Below are 23,408 nucleotides of genomic sequence, written 5' to 3'. Positions count from 1 at the left end.
TCCAAGAGAAAATATGCTGAAGTTATGGTGCAATCGTCAGACAAGGACAAAGGCAACATACGATCTGAAGATTATACCATGCATGGCATAGAGCTAGAGGTGGAAACACATGAGAGTGTGAAATTAGATTCTCAGACAACCCTTAATTCTTTGTTGAGAAGATTGGATCAGGAGAGGGATGAGAAAAATATCTTGAAGCAGAAGTGTGAACAGCTGACCAATGTCCTTTTAAGGGTAACAAAATCTTCTCAAGAGGTTGAACCCATAGGATCCTCAATAGATACCGAAGTCCTAAAGAAGATTGAACAGGTGGGAGCTAAAGCCAGAGTGATGGACGAGTGGATTTCATAGCTAAGGTCAGAAGGCTCTCATCTTCTAAGCTCAACAGTGGAACTATTGTCTGATTATGAAGTAATCCAGAGTCGAATGCAAGGACTCAAAACCTCTTTATCATAGGAGATTGAGGAAGTTGTGAAAAGTAATACCTTGTGGAGCAAAATGGAGGACTTCAGGATAGATGTCCTGGTTGAGAATAAGGTAATTCCCACAAGGGAGAAGTACATTCAGATCTTATATTTATTGTCTCATAAGCAAGAGACAATGAAGTTAATGATTGCAGAGCTGGACCGAGAGAAGAAAGAAGGCGATGACGAGGTTGACCTTATTTTTGCCAAAGTTGGTGATCTCCCCTGCTATTTATATGATGTCGATCAAAATCTCGTCACTACTGAAGTTGTCATGCAGGAATTCCTTTCCTTGATGGATCAATGCACGGGACAAGATTTCTCACTTGATACATTTGATAAACTGTTAGAAATTTAGGTAAGCTTTGAAGTCCTCACATCCATGTTGAAGGATGTTAAAAAGAAACAGGTGAAGATTCAAGATGCAATGTCCCGCATCCAAATCATCACAAGTTCTACCTTGATGCTGAATGAAGCAGAGATGAAAGCCATCCTTGTTAAATTCAAAGATTTCCATAAATCCAATGAAGAAGAGAATGAAGAATGAAGTACCCCCTTTTGGCACCTTTTCTTCATGCAGTTGCACCGATACATGTTTTCAATTTTTGTGCAGCTGCATGTTTTCTTTATGTAGTAGTTGTAGTAAAATGGGACTGTGCAGTTGAATAAGTAAACTTTGCCTACCTTTTTCTCAACTTCTTTTCCTATATAAGGAGGACCTCTTTTGTAAATATTTTATCTTTTTCGTGCTTAGCAAAACTCTGCAGATTTTTTATCCCAACTAAGACTTTGGGCTTTTTGTGGTGAAAATCCTATCAAACGAATAAATAAAACAATTTTGTTGATCACAAACTTTGTGTTGTATCAAGAAAAACGTTTATATAATTTAATGTTCCTATGTCCATTGAATATATATTATCTTTACTTCTTTGATCTTTAATATATTGCTACATGGTTAGAGAGCTCTCAAATCTTGCAAAGTAGACTTTGTGCTCTTAGCATACTTGAGAAATCTGCTGATAAATTAACTAACTTGTGGTAAGCTTTGTATTGTTGTTGTTATTTGTAGTTTAATGGATTAGAAATCTATACTTGAAGACTTTGAGCTTCAAGCTAAGTTTCTAATTGTTTAATTTGTAATGATCAATGTGAATTAGTGTTACCTTAAAGGAGACTTTGTGTTGCTTAATAGTAACTCTTGGTGTAGTTTATTAGATTAATAGTTCTTTTCTTTAAGTATTTGAAGAGGTAGAGAAATTGTAACTACGTAAAGGGAGAATACATAAACTCTGAAAAAAGAGAGTTATATGCCCAACACCAACCCACAAATTTAATTTCTTATTAATTAGAGGAGAAATTTCATAGGGAACCTCCCCTTGATGAGAGGAGAGATTAATTTCTTAGCATAGCAATGTGTGAATTATATATTTTGTCCTTAGTACACTGGTGACAAAATATTCACCCAATAGGAGACATGTGACTAATTTAAATAATTAATTTATTATTTAAATGGGGAGAGGGTAATTAATTAATTTAGGATTAATTAATTAAAGGGGATTGGAAAGGGAGCATTAATTAATTAATGGGAATATATTGAAAGGGGGATTAATTAATAGGATAGGATGAAAGGGGGATTAATTAATTCAAAACAATTGGAAGGGAAGAATTAATTAATTCAAGGGATGAGCTAATTAATTAAATGGCTAAGGGAAATAAATTTGATTAAATTGATTAACCAAATTTAAGTGTCTACAAGTAGCAAGTGCACATCCAATAGAATATTACTCAAATGATGAAATTGATCTAGAGATATTGATCAATAAGAACTCAAGGGTCATGTTGACTTCAAATCTTTGGATAGAAGTAGGACTTGTAAATGGAGCTCTCAGATATATTTGAAATATTATTATAATTTATTAAATGCAAAAAAATATTATTTTTAAATCTAGATTTAAAAGAAACTTCTAATTTAAAAAATTATGTTTTTAAATATAGATTGTAAAGAAACTTTTTTTTTTTTTTGCATGCAAATAATTTCATATTTAAAATAAAACTAAATTTAAAAAAAAAAAAATTTAAAAGAAACTTCTAATTTAAAAAATTATGTTTTAAAATGTAGATTTAAAAGAAACTTCTTTTTTTTATTATTGCAAATCATTTCATATTCTAAAATAAAACTAAATTCTAATAAATTAATTAATCTATGCTAAAGGCAAAGATCTTTTAAATTTGATATCTCTTGTGTCTTCTACATAAATTTTATTTATAAAATATAGGTATGCTACTTTATAAAATATTGGTATACTTGTTTTTATCACAGTAATAATTTCTAACATTTAATATACAACCATATGCTTTCACAATGTTTATGAAAGAAACTTTAACTAAAAATGGTTTAACAATTACTAAATTCAAATTTATTTGATTATTTCCATTTCACAACTTATATCATTTTATAAATAAAATTCATGCAAGTTTCATGCAACCTTGCATAATTTAAGCTTGCATCATTTTTTGGTTATGATAAAGAGAAATTCTACATATATATTGTTCTATTCCATTTCCTATTTAATTGTACACATTTACTTCAAATGAAAATGTCTATAAATTTATCTTTTATATTAAGTTTAAAATATTTATCTTCTACCATTCAATATTGATTTAAAAGCTAAAAAGATTTCCAAATATGTTGGATTTTCTAATGATACTTCATGTAACCTTGCATCATTTTTTTTGTTATGATAAAGAGATATGCTACATATATGTTGCCCTATTCGATTTCTTATCAACTCCATACATTTACTGCAAATGAAGAAAAAATCTATAAATTTATCTAATTAACTCACCTTAACATATATTGCATTTATGTTTAAAATAATTATCTTCTACTATTCAATATTGATTCAAAAGCTAAAAATAATTTCCATGCAGGTGAGCAAGATGTCACGTAATGCAAGTGCATGGGCATCCAATTGGTTGACAAAGTACCACTACTATCTTCCATTCAATGCCATCTTTCATATAGAGGAATTAAATGTTTGCTACAAGTTGAGACAAAAAATGATCAATAGAATTGACAAAAAAGGACCAAAGTATAGTCAAAGAAAGTTTGAAAATTATCCTTTATACTTTAACTTCCTCTATAGTTCCTATTATTATTTACTAAGTTGTCATTAGTTTTATGTTCAAAGTCATCCTATATACTCTAGTCGGTTAATACTACCGAAATATTCAGTCGGTAAGCACTAAAGCAGTTGGTTACAAAAGAAAGGAGTCACAAAGTTAAGTATACATCGAGCTGTCTACCGAGTAATGTTCTATGTCTACCAAGCAACAAAGAAGGTATACCGAGTAATCTGAACCGAGTAGAAACGTGTTACCAGATTCAATGAACCTGGACATATATGTGGAAACGTGTTACAAGAATCAAAGAACAGAGAACCGTTATCACGCAGGAAATAGCACTTCAAGATTTTGTATGATTTTGAGGAAGTTTATCCAATGAAATAATTTCTATGTTTATTCATTCGATGAATCTTGTTTGTAAGATTGAAGCATGAACAGATCACCATCCCAGAGATCTATTTATATAGAATGATTTGAGAATAAAAAAGAGAGACATGTGTGATAGAAGAGTAAAAAAAAGGAAAATCATTAGAGGACACATTGAGTTGTGACTGCTACAACTGACAAAGATATTCAGAGGTCACCAAGAAAGTCTTCAGAGAACAGTTTAAGGGACAGAGTAAATAGAAGGGTTTACCGAGTTGATTTATCAATTACCGAGGTATGCTATGAGCAAGGTAATTTCATATTGAGCACATAGAATCTGCTATAACATTTCAGATGTAAAGTTGCAGATATTTATAAAGATTTTATTGAATCATTTGAGTTGTAATAGAAACCTTTAACAGGGTAAAAGACTCTAACAAAGTCTATAAATTGTAAAGCCTTTAACCAGGTGCAACATTTTGTATAAGTGTTGTAAAAATCCTTTAGCAAGGTAGATCTAAAGATCTTGATACTCCTAATAGGGTAAGCTATCATAAATAGCTAAACATGTAGCTCTAACTGAGCAACCTTTATTATTGAAGTAGTGAAGTTGTGGGTGCCATCCCCACCACAGTTTTTCTCTCTAACAAAGAGTTTTTGGATAACCAAAATATTTGTGTTATGGAGTGAAATGTGTATGAATGTTATTTCTATAATTATGTGTTAGCTTTATATTATGAGATCAACAGTTTACAATTTATGTTTATCAGTAAGATTATTTTTGGAGAAAAGTTTTGAAGTACTGATTCACCCCTCCCCTCTCAGTACATTAGCTTTCTTTTTTGGACCTAACAGTTCCAAGGTCAAAATGAACTTAAATGAAATTTTTTATAATCTAGAAATTGACATTATAGATTAATGTGATTGGTCAATTTCTTAATACTGTGTTGGATGTAAATGGAAGGTCACTATTACACCAACAATGACAATGAAAAATCACAACCTATTTGAACAACTCAGTATGAAGTTCATGAGATTCCTTAAGGGACAATCAAATATAAGTTATCACATAAGACCACTTGAAGAATGATTGCTTGCTTAGATTCATAGTGCATCAAGTCATGCCATCATTCAGGTTGTTACATGCATAGTATGGGATACCTACATTATCTCATGAAGTCATATGTAACAATCAAAGTTTGGGCTCTTCTTGATGATATTGAAAATGAAGAGATATTACCAGTGCATAAATGGTTAACAAAGTGAAAATTTCAAACAAATTTTGAAAAACAATTTACACATTGTATCTATGACTAAATTCAATGCTTATAATATAGTATAGATGTTTTTAATAGTTATTACTATTGTATGAATGATTAACCAACTGAGTTATATTCCAAATTTTTAATTTGCATCATTTGTGAAATAGTGAAAGTTCACACCAAAAGTTTAAAATTGTTAACCATTGAGAATTTTCTGATAAAGAGGATTTTTATGGCTTTCTCATATGGTCACAAGCATTGATATTCATTACTATCAATGTTAACACTTACTTTGATCACTCATGTCAAAGTCTCAAATTAATTGGTTCTCACCTTGATGGTTACTTTCAAATTGAAAGATTTAAATTCCAATGTCATTGGCAAAGGTGTTTTACATCCATTTCAAAAATCAAAAGTTGGACCCTATGGCTTGGAAAGATGGCTAAAGGTGGCAATAACGGAATAATAATGCTTATTTCGGCCTTTCAAAGTAATTTCCAAAGTCACTTAAGAAACCTCTTTACATATATAAATGTATTGCATTGGCCACCTTCTACTATATAACAAATGTTTGTAAAGTCAGTGAAGAAATGTTAAACATTTTAAAATGGCAATATAATGTTAAAATTGGTGAGTTGTGATGTTTTCAAAAGTTGTTGATAAGAGTTTAAAATAACTTGTGAAAGATAATGAAAACATGACCATCGATAGTTTGGCCAATTCGTAAGATGGTTGTGTTGAATAAGTGTGAGAACTTATACAGGTCACCAAATTATGAAGACCACAAAATGAGGTAAGTGGGTGTTGACAAAGTCATTATCGACAATATACTTGCATGCATGTTTGCCAAGTTTCATTTTCAAAATGCATAAATGATAAGCCTGTTTCGGGCTTCAAAGAAGCCGAGGACATAAAGTAGTTGTCATACATCATTTAAGATTGTCGACTAAATCGAAAAGTTGGAAAAAGTTCTTAAGTGACTGATCACACACTCTCACTCATTAAAGAGTTAGTTATTTTAACTTATTCTTTGGGCATTTTGATAGAGTTGCAAATGAACTGCGATACATTCCTAAGGAAAAGTTAGTAATTACTTCATCAGTAAATTGTAAGAGTGACACAAATTGCCGATAAAGCCCAAGTATCCACAAATTGCTTAAGTTGAAGGTAGCTGATATCTCTCAAATTAAAGTTAGTTATTTTAACTAATTCTCCTACAATTTTGGTAGTGGGCATTCAACATATATGATGAAATGAATTTGAACTAAATATGAATACTAGTTTAGTCCCATGACATGCAAAACGTGGAATCATAGACATGTAACTTGAAAAGGTTGACATAATCCCTCACGATTTGTATGAAAAAATACCTCGAGGGAGAAGAAGTATTGTGTCAAGGAATGGAACGAGATGATTAGAGTCCGCACAGAATGAATTCATTGAAAATGTTCAATAAAATGTATTTGTCTCACAACCTCTGCCGACACTTGCTTTAATGAGGACGCATTCTCTTGGAAAAGCTCAATTGGTGCATGCAGAATGTGAAGCATGGGGGTTTATCAGATGTTTGAGTTGTAGTTGCCTATGGTAGATATGTTTATCATGAGAAATCACAGATAAATCATAGAAAAGTTTATCAGACTATCTTAAAGAAAATTTGCAGGAAATGGATGAGGAAAAAGGCGGTTTCAGAGACCTTCGAAGCAAGTGTGATTAGCATATATAAAGCTAACTTCTATAATTTGGTTGTTATCCTCACAAACACAAACCTAATGTGCACGTAGAATACCCACCATCTCGTTGAATGGTAATTCATAAAATGGTTTGCGCAAAGAATTTCTCAAAATCTTTAAATAATCAAAGCATTCTGAAATACATTCTAGGGTTAAAGTCTTGTTTGCACTCCTCTTAATAGATATAGGTCACAAAATTGTATAGAATGTGTGGTTGTGTCTTCTCAACATCTACAAATTTGATTTGTATATGGGTTGAGTTTTCATGGTAGATATACATGTTTTGAAAAGCCGAAATATTAGAGGTGACGAAATGTAAATGTTATGATACCCAAGAACGAGCTTCAAAGACTTTTGAGTCATCACAGTTTATAGAATACGTAGAAGATAGATGTGTTGAAAGACTTTAGGAATCTTCAAATGAATATTCATGTTCGTGGTGGCCATATTCAATAAATTTCAAACAAAGATATTATGGTTATTTTCTCTTGGTGGCTGTAAATCATACCACACACTTGAATTGTAAAGAAGATTTTAGTGTGGAACTTGCAAAAGCGTCATCATGAAGTACAAAGCACAGGAGTATGAATATTCTCCAATGATCGACACTATGCTTCCCGAGGTTCTTGACATGAAATAGGGCACATTAACCTGCAAGATATCCGAAAATCATTGATAGAAGGAGATAGATCAAAATTGTCCCGCAAGATAGCTAACAGTGGGTTGGTTGATGCATCTTGTTTTCCCATAACGGTGCAATGTCCAGAATTGATGGTAGAATGTGCAAGAGGATATAACCCTGATGCCAGAGAAATAAGGACTATTGATGGGTGCTTGATGGCTAAGCTAGATGGAATTTCCATCGCCATCATTCTCTGATTACCATACAAGGAGAAATTCACTTACATTGATAAGCAGAAGGATTACAAGTATTTCAATGATAATAGGAGTAAATGCCTAAATAATTTAGCCAAAAAATGGACGGTGACATCTCTAGGAGGACAATCTCAGCCTCCCAAGATGCTTCACTACTCTATTTTTATTAAAGAGATCTTTCATCTGATAGTTATCCTCCATAGAGTAACATGCAGCCCCGATTCTACGGAATTTGAAATGTGGATGTACCTTTTCATCATAGTCTTATCAGCCGGAAAACAATTCATTGATTGGGGTCATCTTATTAGTGATTGCATACATAATCAATTGATCCATTTCAAGATGAGTCAATGCCTTCACATGTCTTCCTATTTGATATATGCAATCTATAATTTAAGGTCATGGCCATGTTTGAGTACAAATGGTGTTCTGAGTCAGGCAACATAGATCTACAACTACTATAAGCAATTGTAGCTGGAGGAGAGTTTCATTCATTTCAGATGAGTGAATGATGCATTTACGATACTGGCAGTGAGGCTACTTCAAGGAAATACATCTATTAGAATATCGAAAGAAGCAACAACATTGATAATCGATGCTTTGTCACTTTTGCACTACATAATTTAATAAATTCCTTTCCATTTCAAACAAAGGAAGAGGGGATCATCCTAACATTCTTAATTCATTCATAATTTAATCTATCATCTTTGTGTGGAGATTGATTCTAGTGAATTATCTCATCCCTTATCTTCCTAATGTAATGGTGAAAAGTGCTTGAAGGATAATCAATAGTGAAACTCTCATCTCTCTTTGAGGGAAATGGTTGTTTTTAAAATTAAAATTGAACTTGTGATTTGTAAAAAATTGCTTGTGGTTATCTTAGACCTGAAAATTGCTTTGTTTGTCAAATTCAATTTCCTCATTGTCTTGTTCAATTTGTAATTAAAATTTACAAAATTAAGATGTTACTTGTTAAAACCCTAATTTTCAAAAATCATCTTGAACTTGTGCAAAAATAAAATAAAATTGGATTTCCATTTAATTTTCAAATTTATGATTGTTCGCAAATTTGTCTATAATCCTACAATTCAAATTTTCAATTTCCCCCCTTTTTCCCAAAATTCAAATTTCAAAATTAAGTGGTTATGTCATCAAAACCTAATTTTTAAAAATAATTAGATTTTGTGTGAATTTCAAATCAATTTCATTTACTTTCAGATTTCTAAACATTTTCCAAGGTGTCCCTATCTATTAGGTTTGACCCTTTTCAAAATTGCAATTCAATTCCTCTTTTTCTTCAAAATCCTAATAGGGTCCTATTTTCACCTTTGTGCCTTCATTTTGCCCATCTAGAGATCATAAAATTTGCCAATTTTTTGGGGTTAGCTTTAAAATCATCATAATATCCATCCTTGAAAAATTTGAAAAAAGTTGGTCAGACCATGTTCGTTCCCGCCATGGTCCTTGTCTTTTTTCCCAAAATTTTGGGAGATTGTTATGATTGTATTTAATAGCCTAAATCCAAAAGATTGGCTGATTTTATTGATTTTTGATCCTTCTAGAATCGGAAATACCTTCAAAATTCAACATTTCAACTTTCAAGAAATTTTTTAAAATTAAGAGGTTAATTATAGCCTGCCCCGATTTTAAAAATTCTAATTTTAAAATTAAGTGGTCTTCCCTTGGCCCTAATTTTAAAATTCCAATTCTCTTTCATTTTTGGAAATTGTGTCATTCCCTTCCTCCAACAAAGTTCAAATTGTGTAATCATTATTTCCTTACATTTTGAATTACTCAATTTTGTAAGTTGTGTTCCACAATTCAAAATTCAAATTTTCCCTCTTGTGCATGAGTTTTACAACTATCAGTCCTATCTATCCTATCCCTGTTAGATGAAGCATTAGAATTAAGGCTTCCCAAGGTTTAATTACTGAGGGGATGGAGCCTAATTTGGGTGGCTTCTTTAATTAGGATCATGCTAATTCTTCCCATCCAAATCATGTGCCTATTCACCCCATTGATGGATCCTGTGATGAAGAAGAAGCTTTAACTAGGGTTTCTTTAGATCAAATTTCCACATTGGACAATCAATTTGACAACTTTCAACAATGGATGTCCCAAGAATACCCTAATAGTGAGGCTCTTCCATTAATTGAAGTTCTTAAGCGCATGCTTCAAAGTGGTAAGAATGGAATTGATATATTGCATGACAGTGAACATATTGTTGCTTCTAATGTCATGCCTATCAAGAGTTGTGACGAAACCCTAGGTTATTCACAACCTTCAACACAAGTCAATTCCTCTATTCCTTTGACCAATCCTATGACTAGTATTCCTACTTTCACATCTAACATCATGACTACTTAAACTCAAAATTTCATTCCTACAACCATAGGTCATGGGGGAAATCCCTCTTCTTCATTTAATCCTCCATCGATACCTATGTCTTCCATGAGTATTCCTATTATTCCTCAATCAATCAGTGTGACACAAGGGGGCAATTCCTTCGACAACTTTATTCCTCCTTTAAGTGTCCCTTTTCCTACCCAATCATCACCAATGCCTACTTATTATAGTGTCCCACCACCTTATTCTCAGTCCATACCTTCTTTCAACAACATCACACCACCTTCTCAATCACCTCTGTCTAACATGAATTCTTCTACCGAGATGACAATTAACAATCTTGCTCAAATTGTGTCTTCCTTACAACAACAATTTGCTTCCATGAGTCAATCCAAGTTTAGTGTGCCCACATTTGATGTTGCGAGCCCACCTTTCTCTTGATATTGTTAAAGTTGTGCCACCCAAACATGTGGATATCCCTCAATTGGAACTCTATAATGGAAAAGGTGATCCTCTTACGCATGTCAAAACATTTCAAACCTTGTGTACTGATTTTTCTTATGATCAACAATTGCTTGCAAAATTGTTTACAAGAACACTAAGAGATAAGGCCTTACGATGGTATTGATCTTTGCCTTCGTATTCTATCACTTCCTTTCAACAACTTGAAAATACTTTCATCCAACAATTTCAAAACAACATTGGTCCTAAAATCACTTTGACTAATTTAATGCATTGTAAACAAGGTGTTAAAGAAAAAGATTAATTTCATTGGTAGATATAAGCATTTGTGTGCTCAAATTTCTTTTCATGTGCCTGATAATGATATTCAAAGAATTTTCATTTCTAATTTATAAAAGGATATCAGGGAAAAGCTTCTTTTGTCGGAGTTTACTTCCTTTCTGCAGTTGTGTGCAACACTCCACAATTATCAACTGTTTGTGAGTCAAATGGAGCAATCCACTCCTATGGCTCCGAGTGATAAGGGGGAGAGTGTTCAACAATTGTTTGCAAAGTTCAAACCAACAAAAAGCTTCATCAAGTTCAATGATCCAATTACCAACAACCATGTGAATGCTACAATAGGAGTGCCTTCTATTTCTAAATTTTTCCAAAGAGAAAGATGGTTTAATCCTTTGAATGAATCTTTACATAGTATTATGTCTTAGTTGTTGCACAAAAATGTTATCAAAATTCCTCCTATAAAACAAATTGATCCTTCCAAACTTGCATCCCCTTATTTTGATAACAATTCCTTTTGCCAATTTCATCGTCAACCTAGTCATGATATTGAGAAATGTTTTGCATTGAAAAATAAGGTTCAAGACTTGATTGATAATAATACTATATCTGTGGTAGGTGTGAATGATAAAGGGAATAAATTAGTAGCTCATCCTAATAAAAATCTTAATATTTTCACTAATCCCTTGCCATCTCATGCCTCTAACATTATTGAGATTGTGTCTAATTCTCTCTTATGAAGAATTCACCTCTATGGCTCCAAACTTGGTTAATATGGTAGAAACACAAGATTTGCCTAAGGATTCTTGTATTACATTTGACCCTCATGAGACCATTAGAGCACCCGATGGCCCTTTATACATAGTTGCAAAGGTTAAGGATATCCCTTACCATGGTTCCCTAATTGATCCCTCTTTCATGGTTAATGTCATAACTGAAGAGTATCTTTTAACATTACAATTTGATAAACCACTATATGATGCTTCTAATATAGTTGTTAAGTTATTTGATGGTTTCTCTTGTCCTACCATTGGTTCTATCACCCTTCTTGTTGAAATTCATAGTAAATCCTTGGATGTTGACTTTGTTATCATACCTTCTTCTGAGCAATTCTGTGTGAAGTTAGGCTATCCTTGGCTATCTTCCATGAAGGCTATTGCTTCTCCAATCCACAAGTGTCTTAAATTTCTTCACAATGGAGAAATCATAACCATGAACCATAGCTTATTTTGTCCATCCAAAAGAAGCCCTGGTGTTCCTATTGATCTCTTTTGGCCTAAACAATTTCAATCTCTTCCATCAAGGAGTGATGCTCTTTTTCAACCTTATAAAAAATGGAAGAACGATATGATCATATCCTTAAGTCAACCCAGATCGCCAACACTTAACATTCCTATTCTTCAAGATGTGCTTCTTCATCTCTCGGATAGAACTAATCTCCCTCGTAAGGCAAAATGTCCACATACTCCTATGGATGTGACTTTACCTTCTCTTAAGGAGAACACCAATATTCCCCCTAAGGTTAGACCTATACCTCCTCCTCATGATGGACCTGGTCTCCTTCCTACACTTAATATTCCTCCTTTCTATGGTGCAGTTCCACCTCCTTCCTCTTATCGAGAGAAGAGGCCTTCTTTTCCTATTGTTCAACTAAAAAGACCTCAACCTAAACCTTCAACTATTAAAGAGAGAACCATTCCTACTTTTTCAAGTGTTCCTCCATCTTCTCAACCTTCCACTAAGACTCGATGAAATCGTTGTGCAAGAGAACATCGACAAAGACACTGTGTTCGAGATCATGAAGCTATCCCTCAAAATACTCAATCTCCTCAGACTTCGACAGTTGACATGATTCCCTTTCTCCTAAGAAAGATTTTTAACCAACATCTCCAAATCATAAGTTGCATAAAACATGTGATGGTTTTACTCCTATTCATGTTCTTGCTCCTCTTTCTTTAAAATTTGATGAATAAATGGGTGAAAATGTTATTCATAATAGCAATACAACTCCTAATGCTTCTTATAGTGAGTATGAGTATGTTGATGTGGACAAACATTTATCGGATGAGTTTTCACAAACTTTAATCCTAGCTCCTAGAATCAAACAAAGTGACTTACAAAATGAGCATAGTCCTTGTTTGGATCTTGTGATAGCTCCATCTACTATGCTCGATATCGCTCCTTTGGCATGTTGCTTACCTTCCCAAAATAGTGATCAACAAGATAGGGAGGCAGATGTCGTGCTAGATTAGTGCTAGCACTATAGATCTCTCTCTCTCTCTCTCTCTCTCTCTCTCTCCTTTCTTTCTCTTTTTGTGACCATTCTTCTATGTGTATCCTTGTTTTTCTATTGTTCCCTTAATGTCTACTTGGGGATGATGCAAAGCATTGAGATCTTCTCTTGGTCTCTTTCATGTTGACTCAAAAGACATCCTCTCTTCCCTTTCTTCTAAGGTAGTGTCCTTCTTTGGGGAATGAAGATTATTATATGCATATACATACATGATATACATGAGTTATCATACAACATATTGACCCCGAGGAAAGTGACATTACCTCGTGTTTTGTGTTCATTATCCTTGGGTTTATACCTCGATTGGGGGCTAAATCCTTGCGATAACGTGCTCCCTCTCTTCTCTCTCTCTTGGGTGTATCCTACCTTAAAGCTATTGCTCTCGATAAGGCGTGTGCGATTGCTTTAATGTGAGGGCATACACTCCACTCATACTTTCCTTCTTGTGATACTTAGAATTACTTAGTGAACTTTATTTTGCTTTGTAATCTTTAGTATCCTTGCTTTCATGATTCAGAGTGAAGGGAACTTTACTACTTGCAGTCATGGTTCTCCCTTTCTCGATCTTCCCTTTTACTTTGTTAATCAAAGTCGTAAAATCCTAAGTCCACTAGAGGCTTGGCGCATCTTGCCCTCTTGACATGGTGAAAGTCTTTCAATCTTGTTTCCTTATACTTTACTGATAGTATTGGCATACGCTTATAATCCCGCTAAAGTGGGGGCTAAATGTAGTGTCATAAAATTGAGACCCTAGCAATTTACAACTGCATTAGCATCCTCACGCATGTGAACTTGAATCCTGTAGCCTAATCGGAGACTGGAGAGTGCTCGTCTTGCAAAAACAACTTCTTCCTTAGCCTCTGCATCACCTCGTCTGCATTTTGTCCTAGAGAAAGGGGTAGGATAGGGGCATGACACCCCTATCCCTGCCCTATTTTAGGGCAAAACCCTTCCTAGAGAATGTCTTGTGGGTTGTGCCTCGGGTGGGAAACCTCCTTGATGTCGGCCCGTGATGAAATTCAAATCCACCAACATGTATTTAAGGGGCATTCATCCTCTCATTTGCATAAGTGGAAGTGGCATAAGTTGGATAGGTCAAAGTTGGAGAGATTCAAGTTGCATAAGCAATCAAGCATTCAAGCATTCTTTTCCAGCATTGAGCATTCTCAAGTCTTGCTTTAAGGCTAGGTGTTGCATTCAAGTCAAGGATTCAACCATTGAAGAGGAGATCCCTTTCAACATTCAATTCCACACAATCATTTCTATCAACATTGCTACTACAACCTCCCTTGAGGTGATTTACAATTTAGTCTTTCATTTACATCTACTTGCAAGTACTTTCTTCCATTACTTGGTTAATTCTAAAACTGGGGTTTGACCTAAAGGCAAACCCCCAATCCCAACACATTTCCCTCTCTTTTCTATGTATAGGTTGCAAGTGCGTAGCTATACTTTCAGATTCAGGCTTCATTTGGAGAGGTGGAAAAACCGTTTTCATTTTGTGGATTTTTGGAGGACTACATACATTCCGGCCAAGGTCCAGACAAATTTTCATCGAATTGGCAGGGCGACTTTGTCTCGACATTTTACTACCAAATCTAGGTGCACAAATTCATCCCATATTTCGATCTCAAGTTATAATCGATTCTTTGTCACTTTTGCACTAGATAATTTAATCAATTCCTTTCCATTTCAAACAAAGGAAGAGGGAATCATCCTAACATTCTCAATTCATTCAGAATTTAATTTATCATCTTTGTGTGGATATTGAATCTAGTGAATTATCTCATCCCTTATCTTCCTAATGTAATGGTGAAAAGTTCTTGAAGGATAATCAATAGTGAAACTCTCATCTCTCTTTGTGGGAAAGGGTTGTTTTCCTCTTGATCCATCACTCATAATTACATATCTGTAGCGTCCTAAAATTGTGACACTTGCAATTTCGACCGCATTTGGGTCTTCACGATGGCGGCGCAACACTGAACCTGAATGGAGACCCCAAAACTTGTTCATGACATCAAATACTGCATTTTTCAGCACCCTGGCCTGATCCTCCTTGCACCCCGCTGTCCCTGGAGGTGGGACCATGGTGCCCAGCGCCCTAGTCCCTGGCCCTATTTTGGGCCCGGTCTCTTTTGGGGCTTCGGGTCTTTAAGTTTGCAAATTGGAAAATAATGTTTCCTGGTCGGCCTAAGGTCGGGAAAATCAGTCTCTCAACCCTAATTGACAAGTATATAAACTACTTTTCCTCTCCTAGAAAGGGAGGTAAAAAAAGAGGAAGGACATATGTGTACAAGACGTGGAAACGATATTGAAGCATTCAAGCATTCAAGCATTCCTTCAAGAAATTAATCATTCTAAGTCTCCATTCAAGGCTAAGTGTTGCATTCAAGACAAGGATTCAACCATTGAAGAGGAGATCACTTACAACATACAACATACAACAACATTTACACCTTCGCATGTAAGAATACAAACATTCTTACAAGGTATCAGTACTTGTTTACATTACAAACATTTACATTTACAGCATTCTCATTTCTTGGTTAATTCCAAAACTGGGGTTTGACCTAAAGGCAAACCCCTCATCCCTAACCCCCCAATCATCCTCTCTTTTTTGTGTGTAGGTTGCAGGTACGCGGCTGTAATTGAAGATCTGGAATCCTTGTGCAGAGACGAACAGATCCCCCTTCGTTTCGCGGATTTTTCGGAGGACCGTGTGCACGCCGGGCGCCATCGTCCTGTCAACTTTCACTTAAATTTGCAGAACAACACCATCTCGACATTTTACTGCTAATTCCAGGTCCGCAGCTTCATCCCAGATCCCTATCTCTGTTTATAAGCGAATCTTTCCTACTTTACATGCATCCCTAGTTCAATCATTCTTTCCACATTTCTTTACAAAAGAGGGTATCCTTGCTATCACAACCCTTGAAACTCATTTAGAATCCAATCTTGCATTGTGTGGGATTGGATCTTGTGGGTTTCAACCCCTCTTTTGAATGTAAAGTCTCTCCTAAGTGAAAACCATCAACCCTAGTGACTCTCCCTTCTCTCTCCTTGGAGTTGGGGAGGGGAGAACGACTAGGGTTCGATTTTTCCGCTTTACATTTTGGTGAACCTGACGTGAACATCCTCATTTTGATTATTCATGGTTAGATCTGAAAATTTTGCTTTCCTAATTATATTTCCATGTTTGATCTTTTGTAAATTTTAGAGGTTGATTGCATAAAAACCCTAAAATTTTCTTTTTAGTAATTAAACTTGTGAAACGTTTAATTGTTAATGCTTGTTTCAAATCTACCCTTCTATTGCAAATTGTCAATTCATATTTGTGCTTTAATTCTGAAAATTAAGTGGTTAAGTGTCAAAACCCTAAATTTTAAAACCTTCTTGAATCAACCTTTGACTGATAATTTCACTGATCAAAACATCTCCAAATCGGTTGTAACTTTGGATTCCGCAATAAAATCACAATATCTTTCATCCCTGAAAATTTGGAAAAAAGTTGCGAGGACCGTGTGCACCCCGAGCGCCATCGTCCCCGACATTTTTTCCAAAATTTCGGGAGCTAGATCTTACTGTATTTTTCTGCTAAAATCCAGAATTTTGGCTGATTTTATCAATTTTAACACCTTCAAAATTAAAATCAAAGTTGGTCTAGCGATTGCTTGGGTTGAGGCTTCTAATCATTTAAAAATTGTTGAAATTGAAATTTGTATCAAAATTGTGTTTCTTACTGTCCTAAATCTGAAAAGTGTGTTAGCATTCATTCAAAATTTCAGTGTTTTATTCAAATTTTTACAATTTGTGACTTTTGAAATTAAGTGTTTAATTGCAACAACTTTGATTTCCACTTTCAAATTCGAATTTTGCATGAAATCGAGTCAATTTTTAAATTTCAAAGCCTGCATTGCTTTCAGCAATCCCTCTAAAATCATAAAATTCAAAATTTCAGTTTCCCTCTCTTTTTCAAAATTCAAATTTTACATTTTTCAACAATCTTGGTAGGGTTCAATTTTGAGATTGCAACTTTAATTTGGCCTATCTACAGATCGTAAAATCACTCAATTTTTTCAGATTAGCTTTAAAATCATCATAACTTTCATCCCTGAAAATTTCGAAAAAAGTTACGAGGACCATGTGCACTCCGTTCGCCACGGTCCTGGACATTTTTTCTGAAATTTTGGGAGATTGTCCTGATTGCATTTAACAGCTTAAATCTAGGAGATTGGCTGATTTTATTGAAATTTGCTACCTCTAAAATTCAAAATCTTCTCTCTTTCTTTAGTGCATGAGTTTTACAACAATAAGCCCTACTTATACTATTCCCGTTAGACAAAGCCTTAGAATTAAGTCTTTCAAAGGTGTAATTACCGAGGAGATGGAACCTAATTTGAATGGCCTTTTTAACAAGGACATGGGTAAATCCTCTAATCCTCTTAATGATGAAGAAGCTCTCCATGAGGTTTCTGAAGAACAACTTTCAAAATTGGATAACCAATTTGATGATTTTCGATAATGGATGTCTCAAGAATACCCCGATAGTCAAGCTCTTTCATTAATTGAGGGTCTAAAACGTATGGTTCAAAGTGATAAGAATGGAATTGATATTTTGCGTGGTATTGCACACATTGTGGATTCGAATGTGATGCCTATGAAAAGTTGTGCCGAAACCTTAGGTTATACACAACCTCCTACTCAAGTTAATCATTCTATTCCTTTGACAACTCCTACTGCTAGTATACCTACTTTTACATCAAACATAATGACTACTTCAATACAAGACATTCCTCCTATGATCACTAGTCATGGGGGCAATCCTTCTTCTTCAATCAACCCTCTTCCTTCATTCAATCCAACTTCTTCATTCATTCATTCCTTCAATGAGTGTTCCTATTATATCTCCACAAATGAACATGACGCAAGGGGGCAATTCATTTAACTCTTCCATTCCTCCTTGTAGTGTTCCTCCTTTCCAATCATCTCCTATGACTAACTATCATAGTGTCCCACCACCTTACTCTCTACCTTCTTTCAATAACATAACACCTCCATCACAATCTAACACGTCTAATATGAACTCTTCGACTGAAGCGACCATTAACAATCTTGCACAAACTGTCTCTTCTTTACAGCAACAAATTGCCTCTATGAATCAATCTAAGTTTAGTGGTCCCACATTTGATGTTGCGAGCCCACTTTCTCTTGACATTGTTCGAGCTATTCCCCCTAAACATGTTGAAATTCCGCATTTGGAGCTTTATAATGGTAAGGGTGATCCTCTAACACATGTTAAGACCTTTCAAACAATATGTACTGATTTTGCTTATGACCAAAGGTTGCTTGCAAAACTGTTTACTAGAACATTAAGAGATAAAGCCCTACAATGGTATTGCTCGTTGCCTTCTTATTCTATTACTTCTTTCGAACAACTTGCAAATGCTTTCATTCAACAATTTCTAAACAATGTAAGTCCTAAAGTTACTTTGATTGATTTAATGCATTGTAAACAAGGTGTTAAAGAAAAAGTGACTGATTTCATTGGTAGATATAAGCATTTGTATGCTCAAATTTCTTTTCCAGTACCTGACAATGATATTCAAAGAATCTTTATTTCTAATTTACAAAAAGATATTAGAGAAAAACTTCTATTTTCTGAGTTTACTTCTTTCCAACAGTTGTGCGCAACTCTTCACAATTATCAACTGACTGTGAGTCAAATGGAACAAGCAAATCCTATGGCTCCAAGTGATAAGGGTGATAGTAGTCAACAACCATTTGGGAAGTTTAAACCAAACAGAGAGTCCATTAAATTCAATGAAAACACCATCAACAACAATGTGAATGCGGCATCAGGTGTGCCTCCTATTTCTAAGTTTTTCAAGAAAGAAAGAAAGTTTACTCCTTTGAATGAATCATTGCATAGTATTATGAATAAGTTATTGGAACAAAATGTGCTTACTCTTCCTCCTATAAGGCAAATAGATCCTGCAAAGATTAATTCACCCTATTTTGATAACAAATCTTTTTGTCAATTTCATCATCAACCTGGGCATGATACTGGAAAATGTTTTGCTTTAAAGGGTAAAATTCAAGATTTGATTGATAATAATACTATCTCTGTTTCTGGAGTGAATGATAAAGGCAATACATCTGTAGCTCCTCCTAACCAAAATCTTCATATTTTTACTGATCCATTGCCTTCTCACACCTCTAATGCGATCGATACTAATGATTCCTCTGTCTCACCTGATGATCTTGTGTCTATGACTCTGAATGTGATTAACTTTGTAGAGCAGTAGAAAATCCCTAAAGAACCTTCCATCACCTTTGATTCTAGTGAAACTATCAGGGCACCTGATGGTCCTTTATATATAGTTGCAAAAGTCAAGAACACACCTTGTCGTGGAGTGTTTATTGATCCTTCTTGTATGGTTAATGTCATTACTAAAGAATTTCTTTTTACTTTGCAATTGAATCAAGTGATCTATGATGAAACAAATGTGGTTGTGAAACTATTTGATGCATTTTCTTCTCCTGCAATTGGTTCTATGACATTGCCTATTGAGGTCCATAACAAATCCCTTGATGTGGATTTTGATATTATTCCATCATCCGAACAATTTCGTGTGAAGCTAGGCTATCCTTGGCTATCTTCCATGAAAGCTATTGCTTCTCCTATTCACAAGTGTTTGAAATTTCCCCATAATGGTGAAGTTGTTACTGTCAATCATAGTCTCTTTAAACCAGTTGAAAGAACTTCTAGCATTCCTATTGATTACTTTTGGCCTAAACAATTCCAATCTCTTCCACCGCGAAGTGATCATCTTTTCAAATATTATCAAAAGTAGAAAAAAGATATGATCCTATCTCTAAGTGAACCTAGAACACCCACACTTGACATTCCTATCATTCTTGAGAAGGAAGTTCTTCCTTTGAAAGATAAAACTAATTTCTTTCCTCAAGAAGATTCCCAACCCATCCCTATGAATGTGACTATGCCTATGATTAATAAACTTCCTAAAAGTAGACCTATCTCTCCTCATCATGATGGACTTGGTCTCCTTCCTAAACCAAATATTCCTCCCTTATATGGAGTAGTTCCTCCTCCTTCCTCTTATGGAGAGAAGAGACCTTCCTCTTCTCCTATTGTTCAACCTAAGAGACCACAACCTAAACACCCAAGTGATAAGGATGAGAACATTCCTCCTCCTCAATCTTCGCAACTTCCTACTAAGACTAGACAGAATCATTTTGCACGTGAACGCCGACGAAAGCGTCGTCTTAGAGCTCAGGCAGCTGCTTCTCAAACTTTGCAATCCCCAAAAACACCTTCAACTAATATTATTCCATTTTCTCCTCAGCCGATGATTGAGCTGAAATCTCCTAAACATAAGATGCATGATGGTCTTGATCCTGTGCGAGTTAAAGATCCTATTTTTATAAATCTTGATGATGATATAGATGAAAATGTTACTCCTGTTCATTCTGATAGTGAACATGAATATGTTGACGCTGATAACCATTTATCTAATGAATTTTCTAAAGCACTTATCCTAGCTCCTAGACAAGAACAACATGGCTCGGAACATGGACATAGCCCTTGTTTGGATCTTGTGATAGCTCCATCTGCTATGTTGGATGTTCCTCCTCTAGCGTGTTTCCTACCTTCCTGAAATATTGATCAGCAAGATCGAGGGGTAGATGACATGCTAGACTAGTTCATTAGCATAGCAGATTCTCTCCTCCTCTCTTTTGTCACTTCTTCTATGTGTTATTCTCATTCTTCTATTTGTTGTCCTTAGTGTTGTCTACTTGAGGACGATGCAAAACATTGAGATCTCTTTTGGTCTCTCTCATGTTGATTCAAAAGACACATGTGTTCCCTTCTTCTAGGTGACCTTCCTTGATTGGGGAATGAAGAACAATTATGCATACATACATATGATATACATGAATTATCATACAGCATACTGACCCCGAGGAAAGCGAAGTCACCTTGTGCTTTGTGTTTTGTGTCTATTATCCTTGGGCTTATCTCACACTTGGGGGCTAAATCCTTGTGATAACGTGCTCCTTTCTCATTTCTTATATGTATCACTACCTTAAAGCAATCACCCCCGGTGAGGCATGTGCGATCGCTTTAACGTAGGGGGGCATACATCCCGTTCATATCTTTTCAAGATACTTGAAAATTTCTTGACAAATTTAGCTTTGCCTTGAAAATTTTTGATATCTTTCTTGCATGACTCATAGTGAGGGAACCTTACTACTGACAGTCATGGTTCTCCCTCGTGATCTTCCCTTTTACTTTGTCAATCGAAGTCGTAAGATCCTTAGTCCACTGGGGGCTTGGTGTATCTTGCTTCCTTGACGTGGTGAAAGTTTTTCAATGTTGTTTCCTTGTACTTTACCGAAAGTATGAGCGTACGCTTATACTCCCGCTAAAGTGGGGGCTAAATGTAGCGTCCTAAAATTGTGACAGTTGCAATTTCAACCGCATTTGGGTCTTCACGATGGCGGCGCAACACTGAACCTGAATGGAGACCCCAAAACTTGTTCATGACATCAAAAACTGCATTTTTCAGCACCCTGGCCTGATCCTCCTTGCACCCCGCTGTCCCTGGAGGTGGGACCATGGCGCCCAGCGCCCTGGTCCCTGGCCTTATTTTGGGCCCTGTCTCTTTTGGGGCTTCGGGTCTTTAAGTTTGCAAATTGGAAAATAATGTTTCCTGGTCATCCTAAGGTCAGGAAAATCAGTCTCTCAACCCTAATTGACAAGTATATAAACTACTTTTCCTCTCCTAGAAAGGGAGGTAAAAAAAGAGGAAGGACATATGTGTACAAGACGTGGAAACGATATTCAAGCATTCAAGCATTCAAGCATTCCTTCAAGCAATTAATCATTCTAAGTCTCCATTCAAGGCTAAGTGTTGCATTCAAGACAAGGATTCAACCATTGAAGAGGAGATCACTTACAACATACAACATACAACAACATTTACACCTTCGCATGTAAGAATACAAACATTCTTACAACAAGGTATTAGTACTTGTTTACATTACAAACATTTACATTTACAGCATTCTCATTTCTTGGTTAATTCCAAAACCGGGGTTTGACCTAAAGGCAAACCCCTCATCCCTAACCCCCCAATTGTCCTCTCTTTTTTGTGTGTAGGTTGCAGGTATGCGGCTGTAATTGAAGATGTAGAATCCTTGTGCAGAGACGAACAGATCCCCCTTCGTTTCGCAGATTTTTTGGAGGACCGTGTGCACGCCGGGCGCCATCGTCCCGTCAACTTTCGCTTAAATTTGCAGAACAGTACCGTCTCGACATTTTACTGCTAATTCTAGGTCCGCAGCTTCATCCCATATCCCTATCTCTGTTTATAAGCAAATCTTTCCTACTTTACATGCATTCCTAGTTCAATCATTCTTTCCACATTTCTTTACAAAAGAGGGTATCCTTGCTATCACAACCCTTGAAACTCATTTAGAATCCAATCTTGCATTGTGTGGGATTGGATCTTGTGGGTTTCAACCCCTCTTTTGAATGTAAAGTCTCTCCTAAGTGAAAACCATCAACCCTAGTGACTCTCCCTTCTCTCTCCTTGGAGTTGGGGAGGGGAGAACGACTAGGGTTCGATTTTTCCACTTTACAATATCCTATCAATGATAACCATTTGCTATCCTTTAAAATTGTATGTGAACAAGATTATCATTTCAATTTTTGGTATCTTAACTTGGATGTGTGGAATTTAAAATAAAATTGATAAGTTTATATCTTATTTCTCTATCAGTTTTGATTATACATGGTGTTCTTTAAATCCTAGAAAATCCATATACCCCCATCATAGGAGGGAGCTTCCCCTCTCAAACACAGAGAGGAATTGTTCTTGTTTTTGCAATTCTTCAACTGTTGTGAACATTTTGTTGCTGATCACAGGGCGAAACAAGGTTCTTCAAAGAAGATTACTTAAAGCAACAAATATGTTTACAAGGAATTATCAATAATTTAAATTAACCAACATTAAATTAAAAACATTATCTTAAAAAACTATTTACACATTGTATTTAAGAATAAATTCAAATCTTAAAATATAGTATATATGTTGTTTTGATAGTTATTACTACTACATGAATGATTAACCAACTGATTTTAATTCCTTTTTAAAATATTATTTTGATAAAACAT

Source organism: Cryptomeria japonica, chromosome 9 (assembly GCF_030272615.1).
Source record: "Cryptomeria japonica chromosome 9, Sugi_1.0, whole genome shotgun sequence".
Lineage (NCBI taxonomy): Eukaryota > Viridiplantae > Streptophyta > Pinopsida > Cupressales > Cupressaceae > Cryptomeria > Cryptomeria japonica.
The sequence above is the reverse complement of the archived record's forward strand: the minus strand, read 5'-3'. Positions refer to the sequence as shown.